At 50.9% G+C, this 21,358-nt stretch overlaps 1 protein-coding gene across 18 annotated transcripts in view; it reads right to left on the bottom strand.

Moving 5' to 3' along the window:
- RRBP1 (ribosome binding protein 1) overlaps positions 1-20,435 on the bottom strand; it is a 58,979-nt gene extending 38,544 nt beyond the window's left edge. For all 18 annotated transcript variants that reach the window (XM_012533267.3, XM_049700133.1, XM_049700138.1 and 15 more), the window contains exon 1: positions 20,303-20,435. The gene's annotated coding sequence lies outside the window, so the exon portion shown is untranslated. The remainder of the gene's footprint in view (positions 1-20,302) is intronic.
- Positions 20,436-21,358: the final 923 nt, after the last annotated feature.

Below are 21,358 nucleotides of genomic sequence, written 5' to 3'. Positions count from 1 at the left end.
GCCCTTGCGAGCCATCTGACTCTGCTGCCTCCATTTCCTCCAGTGCTGATAAACACAGCTACCCAGGGCCGAAGATGAGAACCCATGCATTACAATCCGGAAAGGTGATCAAAAGTTGGTGAGGAAAAATGGCCTTTAGCCAGTGATAGCTCCGAAGAGCTATGCAACCTGCAAACTTGCACATTAGGAAACAGGAAATACCAGTCTTGGGAAGCCGACCAAGTAAGACTCCAGGTTTGGAATTTCACATCCAGAGGCTGCAAAGAGGGAGGAGGACAGTGTCACCAGGTCCACTCCTCGCCCTGGGGAGGGGACCCTTTGCCTGATGACAAACTCCCAATCAAGAGGATGAACCACCCCTTCTTGCTGGCTGGGGACCAAAGTCCATAGGGTCAGAGGTGGCCAGGTCCACACCCATCAGCTGTCAGCCGGGCTAAATCTGACTTCAGTGAGAAACTCCAACAGGCTCATTTCTTGGATACATTCAACTTTTATCAACTAATATTGATGCTACTACAATCATATTCCAGTCCCCTGAACTGGGGAGTGAGAAACAGCTCCCCCAGGAGGACCAGCAGTGGACCTGAGAAGGGAACACAATGGTGAGGTGGGGGAGGAAGGCAGCAAGGGGGAGAGCTGAACGGCCCCCGGGTCCCCAGAGCACAGTTTCTCCGTCTTTCTACAGAACCCTTGCGGGAAGAGGGTGGAACGCGCTCTGCTCTCCACGGTGGTAAGTCCCTCAGCTGCGGCTGTGACACTTACTTCACCCAGACTGTCGCCGGGCCTGCAGCTCCAGGTCAAGCTCCACATTCCACTCCTCAGGCCCGAGGTGGACTCCTGGGGCAGCGGGTTCTGACCCCGGGCCATGGGTTCTGGCAGCGAGATACACAGCCAGGGCCCCTCACACATGACAGTCAGGAGAGGTCACCCCACACGAGCCCTTCGGGATCCTCGCAGCCAAGTGTGCAAAAGGCCTGGAGGGGGGTCCCGTGGGTGGGAGGACAGGGACAAGAAGCTGGAACGTTCCAGGCCCCGTTCTAACCCCGCTGCTTGGAGGGTGTCCACCAACTGAAACTCTGGGTCCTCACAAGCACCCCTCAGAACTTCGCCAACAGGACACGTTTCAGGTACAAAGCAACACCATAATCACTATATCCATCCTATTCAGATGACAAAAACCCTTTGACCTTCTGTACAGCACAGGGAACTCTACTCAATGCTCTGTAATGACCTACATGGAAAAAGAATCTGAAAAAGAATGGATACAAAACTCCTTTGAAACACCCCTTCTCCAGAGGCAGCACCACGCCAGGGGCCCGGGTCACCCTGGCTGAGGGTCCGTAAGCCCCGGGTGGTGTCCCCACCAAGCCCTGGAGGTCGGGTCCCCCGGAGTCCCAGGGCCACCACCCCCACGATGGGCGCCTGCACCCCACCGTGGGCTCTGCAGATGTGTGGTTTGGTTAGAAAAGCCACGGTTGAAAAGTCAGCTTTGACTCTCAAGTTAGGCAAACACGGGATACAAAAATATATTCTCTGTCAGGGGCAGAGTGGAGAAAAGCCAGCTGGGAGAGCACTTCCCTCCGCAGTGGACAGACGGATATCTGAGTCCATCACAGATGTGTCTTCCCAGCTTTGCAGGACCGCTGCTCCAGAAAGAAATTGCATCCCCACCACTAACTCCTGAGTATGAGTTTCTTTGAAAGGACGCTTTCACAGGAAGATGAAAAGCCCTAGATTTGTGGTAACTCAGTGAAACAGTGAAGGCTCAGGACACATCACCATCACCACGGACAGCCAAGAAGTCGAGGTGGAAGCCGCCTTCCCGCTGCCCCGCAGAGTCAGCTCCTGCTCGAGGGGCGGGAGTACCACCCGTGCTCACAGGCACAGCAAAGCCAGCGATGCCTCAAGGACGCTCTCAAGGTCAGCCTTCAAGGTCGGCCTTCTGGTGCTTCGCTTCTGAAATCCCCACCATGGTAAAAGGCCCCCAGAGGGAATCTCCCTCAGGGTTTCCCCAAGGGCCGTGCCCAGGAGGGCAAAGAATCCGGCCAACCGTGCCACTGCATCTGTGTGGGCTGACCACAAAGAACCTGCACTCTGTCAATCCCGGAAACCTCTATGAAATGCGCACTCTTATTTACTATGGCCAGTCCGCTTAGAGTGCAAAGCAGAAAGGTGAAGGCCTGCCAGGGCAGGGGGCAGAAGACTCCCCCGAGGCTCGGGGACCGCTCCCAGGCTTGGCCGGCTGACATGCCCTGGGCCACCTCGGGGCTCCTCAGAGAATGGCTTTCCTCTGCTCCTGGGAGCAAGGACTCGGGAACAGAAGTTAAGTGGACGCCCCAGGCACAGACTACATTTGCTGATTCGTGTGGCCCGACCTGGCTTGTCCAGTCTGGCCAGTTGGCAATGGGGATTTGGGGACGTTTTGCGAAAAGGGCCCTCAACAGCACCCCTGGGGCGGGGTCTCATCACTCTCCAGCTGCTCCTCGGGGGCCACGTGTGGGCACTTGGAGAAGCCACGGCAGGGGAGCGAGATGAAGCCTCCCGACTGAGCCCAAGCCCCATCTCCTGGGCGGTAGGTGACTTACCGGGAAGGCACAACCCAAAACACAACGACAATAAAATGGAGACACTAGCAGGTGCGGCTGCATCAGGATCACTGTCTCCTTGTTTTTGTAAATATTACGAAATATTTCAAATATACGGAAGATTAAGAAAAATATCATGAACGTCCGTTTACCTACCACCCAGGTTTAGCAAATCCAAACATCTTTCCCCATTTACTGTAGATACATATACGTAGTATCTCATCCTTCTCTCCAGAGAGAACCAATACTCAGAACGCCACCACTTCCACATGCGTGCGTGTGCTTACACATGTCCAGCACCGCTACGGTGAGGGCTGCGTGAGACACCACTGCGGGCATCACCTGGCAGCATTTCATCCTCTAGGACACACCGCAGGGCCCAGGGCTGCTCCCCCAGGGCAGTGCCGCGAGCTCCGCCCTCTGCGGCCCGCACCACCTCCTCCTGCACTCACACCCGGATGCGGCCGGACGTGCCTCCCATGGTGAGCTGCCCTTCATGCTGCTTCCACGACGTTGTCTGCTCATACCCTTGGCCCATTTTCTAAAGGGTTGTCTTTTTCCCTCATTTGTAGGTGCCCTTTACACATTTGGATATTAACCATTTGTATCCAAGTCTGCGGTTTCTTTTTCAACCAATTTTGTTTGAAAAATTGTTTCACTGTTTTGTTTTACAGTGTTTTCTTGTTTCATTGCTACCACCCCAGAGTCAAAGAGAACCTGTTTCCTTTTTCTTTTTTTAAGGAAAAATCTGTTGCTATCCTTTAAATCTAAATAATTACTCAGTTGTGTTGGAGAAAGGCAACGCATTCCTAGGGGTCAAAACGCAAAAGGAACAAAGGGGTTGATACTGAGTGAAAACCTCCCTTACACCCCTGACTCTCAGCCACCCAGGTTCCAACCACTGGGAGAGAAGTCCTTTCACTGTTTATTTCCTTCTACAAACTTCAGAACACTTTTCATAGAAGGGTTTCTAATCACCTGGGATCTACTCTGGCATAGGAAAGGAAGCAGGGTCAGCTTCCCCCACGGCTTAAGTTACCCAGCGCCCCTTCCGGACTGGTCCATCCCCGCCACCCCCCGACTTTTACAGCCTCCTCTGTCCCATCTGGTTTGCAGTACACGTGGATCCCTCCTCACCGGACTCACACTTTGTTCCACCTAAATGTTATTTACGGCCTGCGTCAATACTACATTTTGGTCTGTGCATCCCTTCCAAAAATTCTACTGGAACTTTTATTTGAAACACACTGAATTTACAGGTGAACATGGGGAGAGCCGATGCTGTATATACTATGGGAGCTGTCGGTGAATGGAGCGTGTAGCACTCCACTTATTTCAATGTTCTTTTATACTTGCAGGGAGCTTTTATGATCTTCTCTATAGAAGTCTTACACATCTTTTTTGTTGTTGTTAAGGTTATTGCTATTTTTAAATGTACTAGAAAAAGATTTCTTTTTCTAGCTACAGACAACCAGCAAAGTTATTCATTTTTGCGTGTGTGTCGTTTACCCAAATATTAAGCTAAACTCTCATATCAAATCCAGGAGTTTGTGGATTCTCTTCAAGAAAAATCACCTGTGAAAAGAGTAATTTCTTGCTTTCTAATCCACACCATCGCTTCTCTCTCGTCTCACAGAGCCGGCTCCAGGCTCGCTGGTCTCACGGCCAAGTCTCCACTTCTGATCCTTCACTGTTAGATGCTGTGTTGACTGTAGGCTTTTGGTAGAAACCTTTGATCAGGTTAAGCTATCTTATGTTCCTAGTTACCTTTCCTTTTTTAATAGGGTATTTTAGCAAATGCTTTCTCTTTACCACTTGACATTTAATCTGAATTGGATCGAATTAAAAGAATATATTCTAATGTTAACTCACAGGTGGTTCTGATGGTGTAAACACTTCTTGACGGTGGGTCTTTTCTTTTCTAATCCCTCACTAGATTTGGTCTGTTCACATTTTTATGTGGGATTCGGGTGGCTGTGCTGTCAAGCGCGGCAAGTCAGAGCTCATTCTCAGACTGTTCTTACGCAGTCTTGGTAGCAAGGTCACTTCAGTCCCGTAAGATGAGCTACAGAGAATCTCTTTTCCTCCATCCTTTGTAGGTTCACAAGAACTTGCCTGTAAAACTGTCAGAATCTGGTTTTTCGAGATCTGTTCTTGGAGGGGGGAGAGTGGGTAGAGAGCTGATTCTTCTTTCACTGAAGTATAGTTGCTGTATATTATATAAGTTACAGGTATACAGTACAGTGATTCACAATTTTGAAAGGTTTTTAAAGTATAAACCTACTCCATTTATAGTTATTATAAAATATTGGCTATACTCCCCATGTTGTACAATAGACCCTTGTAGCTTATTTTATATCTAATAGTTTGTGCCTCTTAATCTCCTACCCCTCTCTCGCCCCTCCTCGCTTCCCTCTCCCCACTGGCAACCACTAGTTTGTTCTCTATACTGTGAGTCCGCTTCTTTTTTGCTATGTTCACTAGTTTGTTGTATCCCTTAGATTCCTCATGTAACTGACATCATACGGTGTTTGTCTGTCTCTGTCTGACTTATTTCACTTCGCAAAATACCTTCTAGGTTCACCCATGTTGTCAAAAACGGCAAAATTTCATTCTTTTTTATGGCTGAGTAGTATTCCATCATATACGTATATATAAATATATATGCGATATATCTATCACATCTTCTTTTATCCATTCATCTGTCGATGGACATTTAGGTTGTTTCCATGTCTTGGCTATTATAAATAGTGCTGCTATGAACACTGGGGTGCATGTATATTTCTGAATTAGTGTTTTTGTTTTTTTCAGATATATACTCAGGAGTAGGAGTGCTGGGTCATACTGTAGTTCTATTTTTAGTTTTTTGAGGAACCTCCACACTGTACTGTTTTCCACAGTGGCTGCACTAATTTACATTCCCACCAACAGTGTATGAAGGTTCCCTTTGGCAGAGAGCTGATTTTTAATTGCTATTTCAATTTCAATGATGATTCCAGAACCAGCTTTTGGGTTTGTGATCCAATCTATATAATTAATTTTCATTATTCCTTCCTCCAACTTCCATTGGTTTATACTGTTCAAACTTCTTGCCATGAACACTCCATGATCATGGATTTATCAGTTTCTCCTGGAAATCTGTTGATTTGTGCTTTATTTGGAGGGCATCTTATTAGGTGAATATAAGATCAGAATTGTTACATCTTTCTGATAAAGTGCCTACTATTTTTTCCTTTATTATAAAGTGATTTTTTTTTTTTTTTTTTTTGGCGGCACGTGGGCCTCTCACTGCTGTGGCCTCTCCTGTTGCGGAGCACAGGCTCCGGACACGCAGGCTCAGCGGCCGTGGCTCACGGGCCTAGCTGCTCCGCGGCCTGTGGGATCTTCCCGGATCGGGGCACGAACCCGTGTCCCCTGCATCGGCAGGCGGACTCTCAACCACTGCGCCACCAGGGAAGCCCCTAAAGTGATCCTCTTTATCCCTAATAATGATCCTTTTTTTTCCACTTCATTCTGATTGTATGTCTGAATACACTACTATGTGTAAAACAGACAGCTAGTGGGAACCTGCTGCATAGCACAGGGAGCTCAGCTCGGTGCTCTGTGATGACCTAGATGGATGGGATGCGGGGGATATATGTGTATATATATATAGCTGATTCACTTTGTTGTACAGCAGAAACTAACACAACATTGTAAGGCAATTATACTCCAGTTAAAAAAAAAAAGTTATGCCAATTTGGGGGGGGTTAATATTGGCCTAGAATCATTTTCTGTTCTCCACATGCAACCTTTCTGGGTTCACATGTTCTAAGTGGAGCTCTTAAAAGCAGCATGTAGCTGGATTTTATTTTCAGACCAGCATGGCAATTTGCTTTCTTAACTGGTACGGTTAGTTCACCAACACCTAGCGTGATTGCCTATGTATCTGGACTCATTTATACCCTTATTTTGTTACTCCTATTTACAATACTTTTTCTTTGCTTATTCCCCCTTTATTTATTTATTTATTTGCATTCCACTGGACATCTTTTCCTCTGTGTTTGAAAGTTACTCTTCTGTTCTTGTGTGTGTCTGTGTGCAAGCGCTCTTTTAAAAAACTGTAATTAATGGGCTTCCCTGGTGGCGCAGTGGTTGAGAATCTGCCTGCTAATGCAGGGGACACGGGTTCGAGCCCTGGTCTGGGAGGATCCCACGTGCCGCGGAGCAACTAGGCCCGTGAGCCACGGCCGCTGAGCCTGCGCGTCTGGAGCCTGTGCTCTACAACAAGAGAGGCCACAACAGTGAGAGGCCCACGCACCGCGATGAAGAGTGGCCCCCCCCTTGCCGCAACTAGAGAGAGCCCTCGCACAGAAACGAAGGCCCAACATAGCCATAAATAAATAAATAAAAATTTAAAAAAAAAACTGTAATTAAAATGTCTTTACCCCTTACGTTCTCCTAACATACACACCTGACACTTCCCAGGAGCCTTGGTGCTCCACCCACTTCTCCCTCACACATACTTGGGCGACCTGCGGGTGCTTGGAGTTCCAGACACTCGTGTTAAATTACCCAAACGGTTCCCAGTCTGCTGCTGGCCACTGCTTCGTGCACCTCACGCCTTCTTTTGAGTCTCCCCAAAGCACATCCTCGACTACTTGCTTCAGCAACAATCTCCTCTTGATAAACATCCGCAGTCCTCACAGCCCTGGAAGGACTTCTTTCCTTCACCCTCGCTCTGCATGAATGGATTAACTGGGTCCAGAGTTCCGTGCTGACAGTTATTTTCTCTCACCACTTTGAAGATATTATCTTATCTGTCTTCTGGCTTTTTTGGTTGGCAGCCGTGGCAGGGTGTGTGCTTACTATGGAAAAACATGTTGTTGAGCTGTCATTCCTTTGTAATACCTTTTAAAAATACCTCCTCGCTTTTAAGATCCATCTTTGGGGTTCCAAGCCTTTACCAATGCCTTTAGATGTGTTATTTATTTTTATTATCTTAGGCTCACTGTGCTTTGTCATGTTTTTCACCAGTTCTGGAAAGCCCTTGGCCACTCAGTTCTTTGGAGATTTCCTTGCTCCTGTTTCTTTGTGGTAGAAGTCCTAACTAGACCTCAATCTCTGTGCTACCGCTCGGACATACGCTCCACTTCGCCAAGTGTCTCTTCAGCTGAATCTAACCAGTTCTATAATCAGTCCTTTGAGTTATTCTATTTTTTTTCAAGTTCGCCTTGTTTTTTCCCTGGTGTTATTTTTTCCGATTAATGTTTTCCACTACCTACTTTTATACCTCTGACAGTGACTCTGGCAGGAATTTATTAAGTTGCAACCCTGTCTGGGCTGAATTTCAGGCTTGTCTCTGAAGAGCTATTTTATCTTTGCTTCAACAAAGCCTTCAGAGAAGGCGGCAGGTAGGGACACATTTTTAGATGCAGCAGCTCCTGTTAAATATTCCCAGGAGACTCTGCCTCCCCCGCCTCAGGACAAAACAGATAAGCTCCCATGCCATCTCCCCTGGCCACTAGTCTGTCCCTTCAGTGCAGGTTTTACATTGGAGTGTGAGTTGGGTTCCCACTCCCCACACCCAGCTCCCACCTGGACATAAAAACCAATGACCCAAGACCCAGACTTTGGAGGACTACGCAACACCCACACTGCAGGGTCAGCTCACCTCTGGACCCAGACAGTCCCCGCCCTTGGCTTACGGGATTCGGTAATCTCTTTTACTACCTTGTAAACTCAGCTATGCTTTTTAGAGAACGCTTATTAGCTCCATCTAACATTTCTAAATGTTTACAGAGAAGAGAGTTTTCAGGTCATCTCATCTAAAATTTTAAGTGTGACCTCTAATTCTTCTTTCTTTTTCTTTTCTTTTTTTAACCTAAAACTAAGAGAAAATCTTGTAACTAAAAGACATAGTATTCGGAAATAATTTATTTCATGTTTTAAGAGGATGAAAATAACTGACTTCCTACTTCAAAGAAACAATGCTATTCATTTTAAAGAAAGATAAAACACTAAACATAGAAATGTATTCTATTCCCACTCAGCCTCGGCTTTTTCACCGGCCATTTCAGATTCAATTTCTTTGCTAAGGAAAAAAAACAAAGCATTGACATGCTTTTGTGTTTCTCCAATATAACAGTCTTTGGAAAAGTAGGTACTTGAATGGACCTAAATCTTCTGAGCACTTACGAGGAGCCTACAGGGCTCACTACACGCCCCTGAGGTAGGGGTCAGGAATCCTGAGTCCTCAAATCGCCCACGAGCAGTTCAGATGTGCAGAGTTCTTCCTGCAGTGGACACGAAGCTCCCAGGAAGCAGGATCAGTGGTCTCCCCACCGTGTCCAATCAAACCTGGGCACATCCACGCTCCAAGCGTCTGTGTAGGCTCCACTAAATACCAATCAGGCAGGGGCCACTCATTTACATGGTCACATGGTTATGAGAACCACCTTGACACAGAAAAGCACAGGCATCCTGGCGGAGGAAGAGAACACACACTGTGGGGTCTCACACGCTTCGGGAAAGAGTTATTTTCTTCTTGGTTTTTTGGCTTTTACACTATTGCAGATGGGGTCTCTCTTAAGTTTCATTTTCTGTTTGTTGCTGGTAATACTGACATGTAATTGATTTCTGTAGGGTTCCCCCCCCCGACCCACAGCAACCTTGCCTAATTCTACTAACTTTCTACTAGTAGTAATTCTACTACTTTCTTCCCAATCTTTCTATCTTCCGCTTCATTTCTCTTGAATTTCTGCACAGGGCAGGACCGCCAACACCGTGCTCAAGAGAAGGCGTGTCAGCTGGCAGCCTGTTCTTCCTGATCTCAAAGCAAAACTTCTGGGCGTCTTGCTATGCAGTGCGATGTTTGCTGTAGACTTTCCTGCAGGTGTCCCTTCATCAGGTTCTTGGCTCTCTTCTTAGCTTAGTGTTGTTAAGTTATATGTTCCCAGAAATTCACTGATGTTGTTAAAACTTGCAAAATTATCACCAGGTTGAGATGAAAAAAGAAGGCTTATACAAACAATGTGTGGTAGAGCCCCCTCCTCTGGTGGTTAATAAATACCTATGACACTGCTTTGTTTTTATTTATTAGCACAAGTTGTTCATGATAGCCACTCATCTTTTTAACATCACCACATCTGTAGTGAAGTCCCATTTTACACTCTTGATATTATTTGTGCCTTTTTCTTGACCAATTTTGCTTGATATTTGTCAACATTATTCATCTTTTGTAAGAATGAACTTCTCCACTGTATATTTATTGTTTTCTGGTTCATTAATCCCTTCTCATTGTCACTTCCCTCTGAGTGGTTTATTTTGACTTTGTTACTTCTGGAGACAGATGCTTACTTAGCTCATTAATTTTCATCTTCTTTCTTAATATGTGTATTTAAAGTTATCAATTTCCCTATAAATATTTTAGCTACATCCTACAAGTTTTGATGTGTAGTATCTTCATCATTCATTTCAAAATATTTTCTATTTTCCTTCTTTTTTTGACCTACAAATACATGCTAGAAGTGTTTTATTTTAATATACACATACATGGAAATTCTCTATTTATCTTTTTATTCATATTTCTAGTTTAACTGACCTCTGGTCGGACTACCTGCTCTACATAATTTCAATCCTTTCATTTGTTGAGATGGACTTTAAGGCCCTGGATACAGCCAATCTTTGAAAATTCTGAAGTCAAATAGGTATTAGCTGGCTACAGTGTTTTGCTTTATTTATATAGAGTCATAGATCACATTCCTAATTTTGTTCAAAGTTCTAATCCTTAGTGATTTTTTGTCTGCTTAGCTGTCAATTCCTGAGAGGATATTGTAAAATTCTCTACTATGCTTATAGATTTGACCATTTCCTGTAGTTCTGTCAATTTTTGTTTTATATATTCTTTCATTTTCACCCTGTCTCTTGTAAACAAGAGTTGGATTTTTAAAATCCAGTAAGATATCTTTATGTTTTAACTGGAGTATTTAGTCAATTTACAATTAAAAAAAATTTTTTTTCTTTTTTTAATTTATTTGGTTGCACCGGGTCTTAGTTGCGGCAGGTGGGATCCTTAGTTGCGGCCTGCGAACTCTTAGTTGCAGCATGTATGTGGGATCTAGTTCCCTGACCAGGGATTGAACCCGGGCCCCCTGCATTGGGAGCATGGATTCTTAACCACTGCGCCACCAGGGAAGTCCCCAATTTACATTTTAAATGCTGATATAGTTGAGTTTAACTCTATAATCTTATTTTGTGTTATTTCCCCACCTGTCCTGGAGTTCTTTTTGTCTCCTTTCTTATCTCTTTTTGGATTGTTTTTAAATCACTCCATTTCTTCCCCTCTACTATTGCAGAATACAGTTTCTATTCTTTAGTGACAACCTTTAAAACACAATAATATGTGAGGTTCACAAAGTTCAAAATTAAACAAAACTTTACTCCCTCCGCTAATTCTAACACCCCCCAACTTAGGTGTTATTAACCATATCCTTTTTCCAGTGCCCCCCCCAACATTATTATTATTATTTCACATTTGTTTAGAGTTGCCCAAATGTTCCCACCGTCTTCATTCTTCTTTCCGTTTGGCACTATTTTCCTTCCAAGAACATCCTGGAGAGTTTCCTTTAGCCAAGATGTCACTAATTAACGGTCTTGGTTTTTGCCTTAAAAGTTATCTTCATTTCACCCTCACTCTGGAATCTTTTCCTTTGGTTGCTGTATCACTACACTTTCTACATGTGGGTGTTTTTCCCTTGTTTGGATGGGTGTCTTCTCCATTCTGTACAATTCTCAGTCATTATTTCGTCCAACACGGGCTCTGGCACACCACCTCTTCTCCCTGATTCTCAGTTGGTCTTACAAGTTACTTACACGTCCTATTTTGTTCTAAAGTGAAATCTGTACATTCTGCTCTATCTTCCAGTTCAATCACACACTTCAATCTGTTGGGTTTTTAACTATAGTGGTTGAGCTGCCCATGGCTAGAAACTGCACCTGATTCCTTTATCAAATGTGTTAGGTCACTTAACAGTTTCCTTTCTTTGTAGGTATTTTCCACCTTGTCTATTACTTTAAGCAGAGTAAGAAGTGCTTTTAAACACTGTGTCAACCACTCACTGTCTGTTTTCACAGAGCTCCTGCTGGTCCTCATTCACTGAACGCCTGGCGTTCTGTGTTTGGTTATTCTCAACCAGGGATGCTCGTTTGCCTTGAGCCGAGGATAAAGGCGCAGTCCTTCAAAGACCTGCTCGCTTGTGGACCGGCCGTGGGGCACTCTCTACAAAGAATCAGAATTGGCTGGAAAATGTCCTACCACTGGGGTCACAGGATCTGCACGAAGGACAACATCTCAGGAGGGGACGGGCTTACTTCTGACTCACCTTCACCCTGGACGTGCAGGAGTCCTCGGTGGGCACAGCTTCCATCATCCTGCCCACCTTGGTCTCTGCCCCCTGCGCCCAGAGGTGCCATCAGAACTCACAGTTTGCCCAGTTCACCGAACGCCCTCAGGACTGTGCTCACCATCCAGGGTTATTCTTTGCACTGAGACTCTGGTCTCCTCACTACCTTCCTCAGGATCTTCCAAGCCATTCAGTGCTTTCCACAGGTGTTGTTTTCATCTGTTCTGTAGCACTTGCCCCACCCGAGTGAGAAGACTGGTCCAGCCCACCAGTCCACCCTGTCACCAGAACACAGCCCGCCCTTACTTCTTCAAGCTACTGACATTTGGCACTGCTGCCACTCATGGCCAAACCAAACCCCAGCCAGGCAAGCTCTTAAAAGGAAAGAGGTCATCCCTGCGATGTGACAGGAGGGCTGTTGGTAGGGTGACTCCCAGATCCAAGCCTGGATGCACATCTGTCCCAGGAGGAGGGGAGCCTGCCCAGTGCCCTTGCCTCCCGGCCCTGGGCTCTGCGCAGGGTCCCGGCAGGTGGGCAGAGGCTCAGGCGGAGTGATCTCTGGTACCCAACGGCCGGCTCCTTTGTTTTGAAGAAATCCACTTAACACTCCAACAGTCACTACATCTACCTTGTTGGAACCGGGGTGAGGTGGGGGGGTCTGATGAAGAATCTCCCCGCAGATCAAAGCTCTGTGAGCCCTCCCTCATGTACTGCGAGGGGTTGCCTTTCTGCTTGGACAGCATCTGCTCACCGGCAGTAAAACCTGACCCTTTTCCGCAAGCCCTATGCAAAGGCTCCTCTTTGATGAACCATCTCCAGGACATGGGGAGGGCAGCACGAGGGGGTGCTTCTTATCAGTAGCAGTGGTAACTCAACTTCACCCTGGTTCCTTGTTGAAGTCATGTTCCAAGATCCTAGGCTGCTGGTGGGAGTACAAATGAGGACCAGCGCTCTGGGGAGTCCGCACTGTTGTCCACAACTGAGCATATGCCTCCCGTTGCTGCAGCCCCACCCCTGGGAACAGACCCCGTGGAAAAGTGGACACGCGGTCACCAAAGTCAGGGGCAAGACTGTATTTTACAGTATCGTGTAATTTAGAGTACATCAAAACAGAAGCCCCAACGTGGAAACTATCCAAGTGCCCCTGCACAGTGATGTGCAGAGTATGTACAATAGGGGGATGAACTACAATAGCCCAAGACCACGGATGGACCTCATGCTCACACATAACGTCAAACGGGAGGCCACGATGAGCACAGGCCGTGTGTCCACTTGCCCCGAGTTCACGCGCAGGCGCGAGGGACCTGTGAGCTACAGGTCAGGGGTGTGGTTACCCCCGGGCACGGGCAGCAACCCGAGGGGCACGAAATGAGCTGCTGGGGGACAATGTTTCTTGTTTGGCTGGTCACATGGGGCGCTGCTCCGTGAGCTGTAGACGGGACAGTGCATTTTTCTATATTTGTTCTACTTTAGTAAAGAGTTAAAATATGTATATACACACATGCCAACTTTGGTAGGAAAATGAATCCACACAGCTCTCAAAGGAGGAGCATCTCTGATGCCAGGCGGGTCTGTCACGGCACATACACTCCTGCCACCCCCGGGCCCCTCATATGCGCTCACCAGGCAGCTCCCAAGAGAGGGGAAGTGGGGACCAAGGTCACGGTGGGCACCGCCTCCCGCCTCCAAGCCCCACAGACCTCACTGTCCCTGCGGCTTCCAAAACCAGACTGTTCAGAACAAACCTCAGGGCTTCCCTCTGAGGTTGGAGGCAACAACACAGGCTGCAGTGGCCGACTCGGCCGTGGCTAAAGCCCCGTCCATGCCCCTAACGACATGTCACTAACGAGGCCGCTGTTGACGGTGTCGTCACCGCTCACTCTTGCGCACTGACCCCCCCTTCCCCGAGTCACTGCAGTTACTACGAAATTCCCCAACTACGATGATCTAGAACTCACCAAGAAATGAAAACGTGTTCAACAGAAATAAAGTTGCATCTAATTCCTATGCAGGATGAGCCTTAATTAAAAAGGAAATCGTTTTGCTACAGCTGAGTTGTACATTTTAACCACTGAATGAAAAGTTCCAATAGAACATACTGCCTGGGCTGAGGGCCAGAACCTGGTCTCTCACGGTTCTGCGTGAAATGCGTAGGCCAGATCCTCCTGTCAGGAGGGGCCAGGAATCTATGATCTACTTTTCCGTTTCTTTGCCTAAAAGCAAAGGCAGGCAGAGAGGAGACAACGAGGGATGTGGGCTCGGCCTTGAAGGGGCTGCGACCAGCCAGCCCATCTGTCTCCAGTATCCCACACCTGCCCAGCGTCCACGCCCAGTCCTCGAGGAAACGCCATCTGGGAGGCGGGAGGTTCACCTCATCCAGCCCTCTCAGTCCAACAAAGTCTGACTAAAAGAAGGGAGAATGGAATGCCAACTACCGGAAAAGAATTTCCCCTCCTACCACGAAGGAGCACTCTTGCTCACGAAACACAAAACCCACCTCTTTTCAGAGGCAGTGCACTGTTCAAACCAAAAATAACGTTTTGTTTCCTGGTGAGGGCGTCGTCACCGATACGCTCGGCTGCTCTGCAAACCCATCTAGCTCATCAGCTCCGCCGGGAAATAAAGGATGCTCACTGCGAATTCTCCTCCTGGAACCAGCGCAGGCACCTGGGAAGGGCCCGGTCTGGTGAGGCCCCCGCGTGGGTGACGGACAGCGGAGAACAGGCAGCGCTGAGACCAATCTAACCGGCCTGCAGGTGCAGGGCACCTGGGAGAGAGCGAACGCCCAAGCCTTCTGCCAAGGGTCACTTCAGAGCGTTGGCTTCTGCTGGCGGAGCAGGATGGGCCACATGTGGCAGCACCGCCATGAGTGTAACGGTCAGTCTCCCAGCTGGAGCCTGGCTGGGGGGAATCCAAAAGTCACTTGGCTTTGGAATATGTTTTTTGTATTTATATTTGATGCTCTAGGAATCCAGGCTACTTGAGGCTAAATGATAATGTACTCACAGAACACAGGCACTAGAAAATCACCTGTTAGCTCGGCAAGGATGGGCACCTACTGTGTGCCACTGTCCAGACACTAGGGACACCTCGGGGAAACAGGGCAGCCACATCCCTGCACTGGGAGAGCTTACAATCCAGTGTCAGAAATGACAAAGTCAGTCACATATGTGACACATCAGGTGGTGATAATGAAAACAAAGCCATGCAGAGAAGTGGGACTGGGGTCACGGGGCCTGTCACTTTAAATAGGGTGGTCAGGGAGGTCACAATGCACAGACCTGAGGATGGGGGGGGAGCAAGCCACGTGGCTGTCTGGGAAAAAGCTCCCCAGGGAGAGCAAGAGCATGTGCAAAGGCCCTGCGGCAGAAGGGCCTGCCCGGGAAACAGGGAGGCTAGTGTGACCAGAGCAGGGGGTGGGGGTGGCAGCAGTGAAGCCTGAGGCAAAAGTGGGGCCTTGGAGGCCACTGGACAGACTCTGGCCAAGGAGGGTCCTGAACACAGGGTGGCACGATCTGCTCTGGGAACAGACCAGAAGGCAGGGGGTGAGGGCAAAAGCAGGCAGACCACTTCAGACCTAGTGAAATAACCTGGGGGATGAGGGGTCTGCACCAGGCTGGCACCAGGGGATGCGGTGAGAGTGGACGGAGCTGACAGGTTTGCCGTCGTAAAGGATACAAGTGTGAGAAGGCATGGAGTGAAGGATAAACCACGATGTGTGGCCTGAAAGATGGAGCCAACTGGCCTGGTTTCATATTACACGAGGAGGAAACTGAAGCCAAGGGAGGAGAACAGTCACATCCAAGGTCACACCACTTACTCTAGAGACTAGAACCCAGACCACTGCTCCCCCCGCTGCCCCAAGCTACAGCCAGTGGGGGACGCTGGTGACTACGCAGGTCACATGCGGACGCCCTCCAGCTCCTCTTTGCTCTCAGACGCTGGAGTAGACAGTGTCCCTCGGGGACCACCGGCACCCAAGCACGTACTGTGAGCGAGGCTGGGAGGAGAGCACAGCCCCTGCCCGGGGAAGACAACCACAGTCCACGGCTGCCACCTGAGAAAGCAGAACTGGTGTGCCCAGAAATTCCCACTTTCCCCAAGAGAATCCCCAAATCTAGATTTTAACAACAACAACGTCTCCAATTTTAAAAGGTGGCTTAGTTGTTTAGCAACCCGGGCCTGAACAAACCTCACGTGCCAGCCAAGTTTCCTCCACGCAGGGCTCCAGCTGGGAACCAGTCTCAAGACAGCCGGAAACACATCTGGTTCACTCACACCTCAACCAGGGCCAGGGCACAGAATTAGAGCTTTGGGTCTAAGATGGTCTTCTATTCCAACTCTGGAGCCAGCAGATGGTATTCACTATCACTATAAATAGCTGATCACTTCCGCCACAACCTTAGGGGCCTCCTGTCTGACCAACAAGAAAGTAGCTGTCTATCACTCTGGGCTCTTTGTTAACTGGTTTGACGTTACTCTACACAATGTACTAAGATGAGGCCACTAGTACAGCCAAGAATTCAGAAATTCTCCCCAAATACTATCCAGTGATCCTTTCAAAGTTCTATGGAATATAACAAAGCCCTGCAAAGAGCCAGGAAGCAACTGCTGTCCGCCAAACAGGAAAATGCCTGCACCCTGGACCGTGCAAGGTTAGGAGACCGGCAGCTGTTCCAGCCTTGCCAAAATAATCCAACGTAGAAATTACAGAACTTTCTTTATAAATTAAAGTTGCCCTGCGTTGCTAGGCATGTGGGAGATGCATGTCATTTACAGCTCTTAAAGGAAACACGCTACATGTGTCTGGCCTCCAGTCGTGGGAGTCGGCCTGCCTGTTTCAGGAGACTCATCAGAACTTGTGTGCCTAAGAAAACAGCCTCCTAGGAAGTCCCCAGGTTAATTTTCCATAATGCTAAGTGGCCCTCTTGCCCAGGCTCTCTCACTTAGAATTAAATATTTACTTTCCCTACAAGCCATATGTTTTCTGCCCAATACCTATCTTCCGTGTCTGTTACATTCGACCACTTTGATGCCCTTGGTGTTAGGTAAGAAGCTCTCCAGGGCAGGACCACTGTCTGTGCTACGCCCCTGCTCCCCTGCCTTCTTTCCCTTAACATGCAGTTTATAATGCACACCAAGGGCCAGGAACAACTGCTTTCTAAAGGTGACATCTTATTAGGTGGAAGCGCATGAACTGCCACTAATTTAATTTTATTTAACTTTAATTAAGTTGAAATACCTCCGTGTGGCTACCGTACTGGACAACACAGTTCTAGATGGAGTGTCTTCGGACACGAACGAGGTTCGTTTGTGGTGTCTGAAGGCCTGGCACACAGGAGAAGCTTGACAAAGACATGAAATGAAAGCCCAGTCTTGGTACTGCCACATCCCACGCTGAATCCCCGCCTTCGTTTCCATCTTCCAATTCCAGGTGCTTCCTGGGGTACTTACTGTCCCAACGAGTATGGAATTATACGGCCTGTAGGTGTCGGTGAACATTCAGAAGGCCGTGCCCACATCGCCCAGCAGCTGGGCAACAGGAACTGACCTGCTGGGCCTCTACGTTCTCATCCACAGGATGGGAACAACCACATCTACGCTATGGAAACTGGCTGCTGTGAGGCCGAGATGTACACCAAAGCTGTGAATCTGACTCTAAACAGTAAACCTTAAAAATCAAGTTGGGCTGAGCTTCGGTTGTCCAATGAGACAGCTGGAGAAAATTTAACAGGTGTGTTGGTCTACCTCATTTCATCCGCAATTATTGTGTTACGGGCCAGGCCTTAACCATCGCCGGGCCAGAACGTACAGATGGACAGCAGTGTCTCCACCGTCATCATTCTCACTGACCATATTTTTTCTCCCAAAACAAGATTTTAGCACAGAAAAATCTGGATTCTCGAAAGAATGGTTGACTCCTTGCCTATACGTCACTCACCTCCTCGTTAAAACTCCTTGGAATAAAAGAACAAGTAAGAAAAGTCTGGGGTCCTGACATTTTTAAAAGGCGTCCCTGCTCCATAATAAACCAGGATGCCAATCAAATGGTTTGCATTCAGCCACTTACATGGAATTTGGTGCTGTATCATCACTACAGCCTACTGACTTAGGGCTCGTTTCAGCAAAGAGCATAATTGCTCAAATGTGGCTCAGCGGCTTGGGATTTATTTAAAATTCTCCCATCACCAAAAACTATTCATGCACCAAGGTACCAAACTAACTTCTTAATCTCTGTAGAGATGTTCAGAGGCCGACTCCTAACTGTGAAAGTGAAGAGTTCTGATCCAGCACAGTGCCTGCGGCTCGACTCCCTGGCGGCTGTTTCCAGTCCCCGAGACACCTTTCTCTCCCTATCTGGCCACCCACCCCGCCACCCTGCAGCTCAACGGGTCCAGAAGCCCTGAACGTGCAAGCCCTGCTCCGCCTCCTGCCTCCAGCTTTCCTCCTTCGCTTCATCAGAGAGGGAAGTGGCATCTCCAGGCCCTCAGAACCGGAAGCTTCTTTCTGGAAGGAAAACAAGTTGGCAGCCCACAGTGGGCCTGACCTTTGGAGAGTTCATAAAGGAACAGAGACGTCACCACAGCCCGCTGCAGGATCACAGAGCCTTCTCTGGGGTTGGATCAGGGGGAAGTCAGGACAGCCAAGCACAGAGGAAAGCGTAGGGGGAGGCAGAGTGCTTCCCAGCCCCGCGGGAACAGCCAAAGCTCTGAAGAGACCTCCTCCCCAAAGTCCAGAAAACGCCACACAAACGCCCCCGCTCTGAAGGTTCCAGCACACCAGGCAAACAGTGACCCGCGAGGCTCCCAAGAGCCTGCAAAGTTTCATTTTCTAGATGCTTCCTAGACTCTGCTGACCTCCGACCTCCAGGAGTTATTGCCAAACTTCCTTCTGCTGGCACAAGGTCCCAGGGTTTCCCAGCACTTACCTGGGAGGCTGCCCGACCCTACAGTGAGTGGGTGGTTCTATCTCCAGGCTACAGATAAGGAAACCCGGGTTCAGAGAGGTTAAGCAACCTGAGCAGAGGGTCTGCAGCGTGGCAGGGGTGGGATCCAGACGACAGGACGTGGCAAGGCTGCGTCCGCAGCGGGTGGGCCAGAGCCAAACCCAGACCCCACCTCCCTCCCGGCCCGAACACCCTAGAAACTCATGCAAAAACAGTAACAGTCAACACCTGTGGACTACTCCCTACACGTGCTGGGTCTTCACGGTTCTCTCTCCGGCAGCCCGGCTGTTCCGACGTGGAAGCGGACCCCGAAGTGAAACAGCCTGGCTGACTCCCCACGGTGCCGGCTTTCGGAAGCCCACCCCTTAGCCATGACACCACCCGAGCTACCGTTTGTGATCTGCAATGTGGGGAGGGTTCCCCGAGGCTTCCCAGATGCTGCCCGGGAAGCGCGGACCCCAGCCGGCCCTCCCCTGCCCGGCGCCAGGCCGGGAGCCCGGGACCCGGGGCGGGAGCCAGGCGGGGTGCCAGCGCGCTTGACGGCCGGGCCGGAGGTGCCACTTCCGCCGGGTCTGGCACCGCCGGCCCATTCATCGGCCCCCGCCGGGCGCCCTCGCACCGGGTCCGCGCGGCCGGCCGGGCAAACAGCGCCCCCGGCCCCGCCGCCAGGGGGAGCAGGGAGCCGCCTCCCGCACTCCGGGAAGTTGCCACCGCGGCCGCCGGGCGTCCGGACCCGGACGGTCCGGGTCTCCGCACGGCGGGCCCCGCGGCCCCGAGCCCGGCCCGCCCCGTCGGCGCCGCCCGGCCCCGCCGCGCCCCCAGCCGCAGCCCGAGGCGGGCGCGCTCGGCTCGGGCCCCCATTCAATCCCGCCCCCTCCCCCGCCGGCCCCAGCCGCCTTCCGCCCGCCCCCACCCCCCCAGCCCGGACTCCAGCCCGGCAACGTCATCCAGCCGCTTCCCGAAGCTTAACCCCTTCCTCCGCCAGCTGTGCGCCGCCCCGCCCCGCCGCCAACTTTCTTCGCCCAACTTCGGAGCGCGCCGGCCGGCCCGACGGCCCGGCTGGGAAGGACAGAGAGAGGTGGGGGGGGGGGCGGCCACGTCGCGCCGCGGGGCCGCCGCAGGTCCCGCAGACGGCGAGGGCGTGGGGTCCACACCTCGGGCACGCTCGGCCAACGCCCCTGCACCGGGTTCGGCCCGGCACACGCCCCCAGGGCCCGCCCGGACCCCCAGGGTCCGCCGCCGCGGCGACGGCCGGGGGCGCCGCCGGGGGAGGGGCCACCAGGGAGACGTGTCACTCCCGGCGCGGCCCGCCCGGCCCGGCCCCGGCGCCCCGACGGCCCGGCCCGCGCGCCGCCACCGCCGCTGCAGGGCCCGGCCAAGTTTCTTACCTGCAGCCGGAGACGCGGGAGGGAGAGCGAGAGGGCAGGAGCCGCCGCCGCCGCCGCGGAACCGGGAGAGAGAGGAGCCGGCCGAGCCTCCGCCGAGAAGCCGCCCCCGAGCAACTGCAGGCGCCGCGACCCCGACGCCACCCGCCCCGTCCGCCGTCCGCTCCGGCTGCTCGCTGGCTGCGTGCGCGCGTGTGGAGTCGTGGCACTTTCTGCCTCGGAGCTGGCAAACGGCCCCCTCCGCCGGGATCGCCGCCTCCTGCCTTCCCCACCCGGGCCAGCCATTCATCGAGCCGCCTCTCCCCATTGGCCCGTGCCCCGCCACTCCGCCGGCCGCTGACCAGTCAGAGCGCGGGCGGCCGAGCCGCGGCGGCGACCATTGGGCGGAGAGGCGGGTCTCCGCTTCGGCCAATGGGAGAGGGGAGGAGCTGCGGGGAGCCTCGGGGGCGGGGCCTGTGAGGGGCGGAGCCGCGCGGCGCGGCGCTCGGCCCAGCGCGGGGGCGGGGCGGGCCCGGAACGCGCGGCCGAACGGGGGAGGGGGCGCCGGCCGGCCCCGCCCACCCCGGGCCAGCGACCCTGCTTGCTGGCGCTGATTCCGGGAAGGCTGTGGCCCGGCGGGCCGCGAAGGTTCGAATCCCAGCGGCGCCGCGCCTGCGCCCCTGGCCCCTCCGGGCTGAGATGGCGGTGGGTGTCACCCTGAGCAGGGTTGCGCAACATGCGAACAGTAGGGAGAAATGCTTCGTTTAAAACCAACTGACTTCCCCTGCAGCAGCGCCCCCTCCGGGCCCTAGATGTGAGGACAAGTTATGCTGGGGGTCAGTTCAGAGAGGGCACGTCACTATCTTCAAAGAGATTGCAATCAGCACCAGAAAGAATTTTCTTGAGTAAACTGGGGCGGAAAGTCCAGACGGTGCAGGAGGAATGGAGGGTGGACGTCATTTACACCCATTTTTAGGGAGGTTACAACTGAGGCACCGTCCAAACCTCAACTGGCAGCAGGGCAATGACTGCAGTTGACCTTCCGGCATTTTACTCTGCAATGGGGAGGGTGAGAGGGTC

Source organism: Orcinus orca, chromosome 16, assembly GCF_937001465.1.
Source record: "Orcinus orca chromosome 16, mOrcOrc1.1, whole genome shotgun sequence".
In the NCBI taxonomy this organism is placed as follows: Eukaryota; Metazoa; Chordata; class Mammalia; order Artiodactyla; family Delphinidae; genus Orcinus; species Orcinus orca.
The sequence above is the reverse complement of the archived record's forward strand: the minus strand, read 5'-3'. Positions and strand labels throughout refer to the sequence as shown.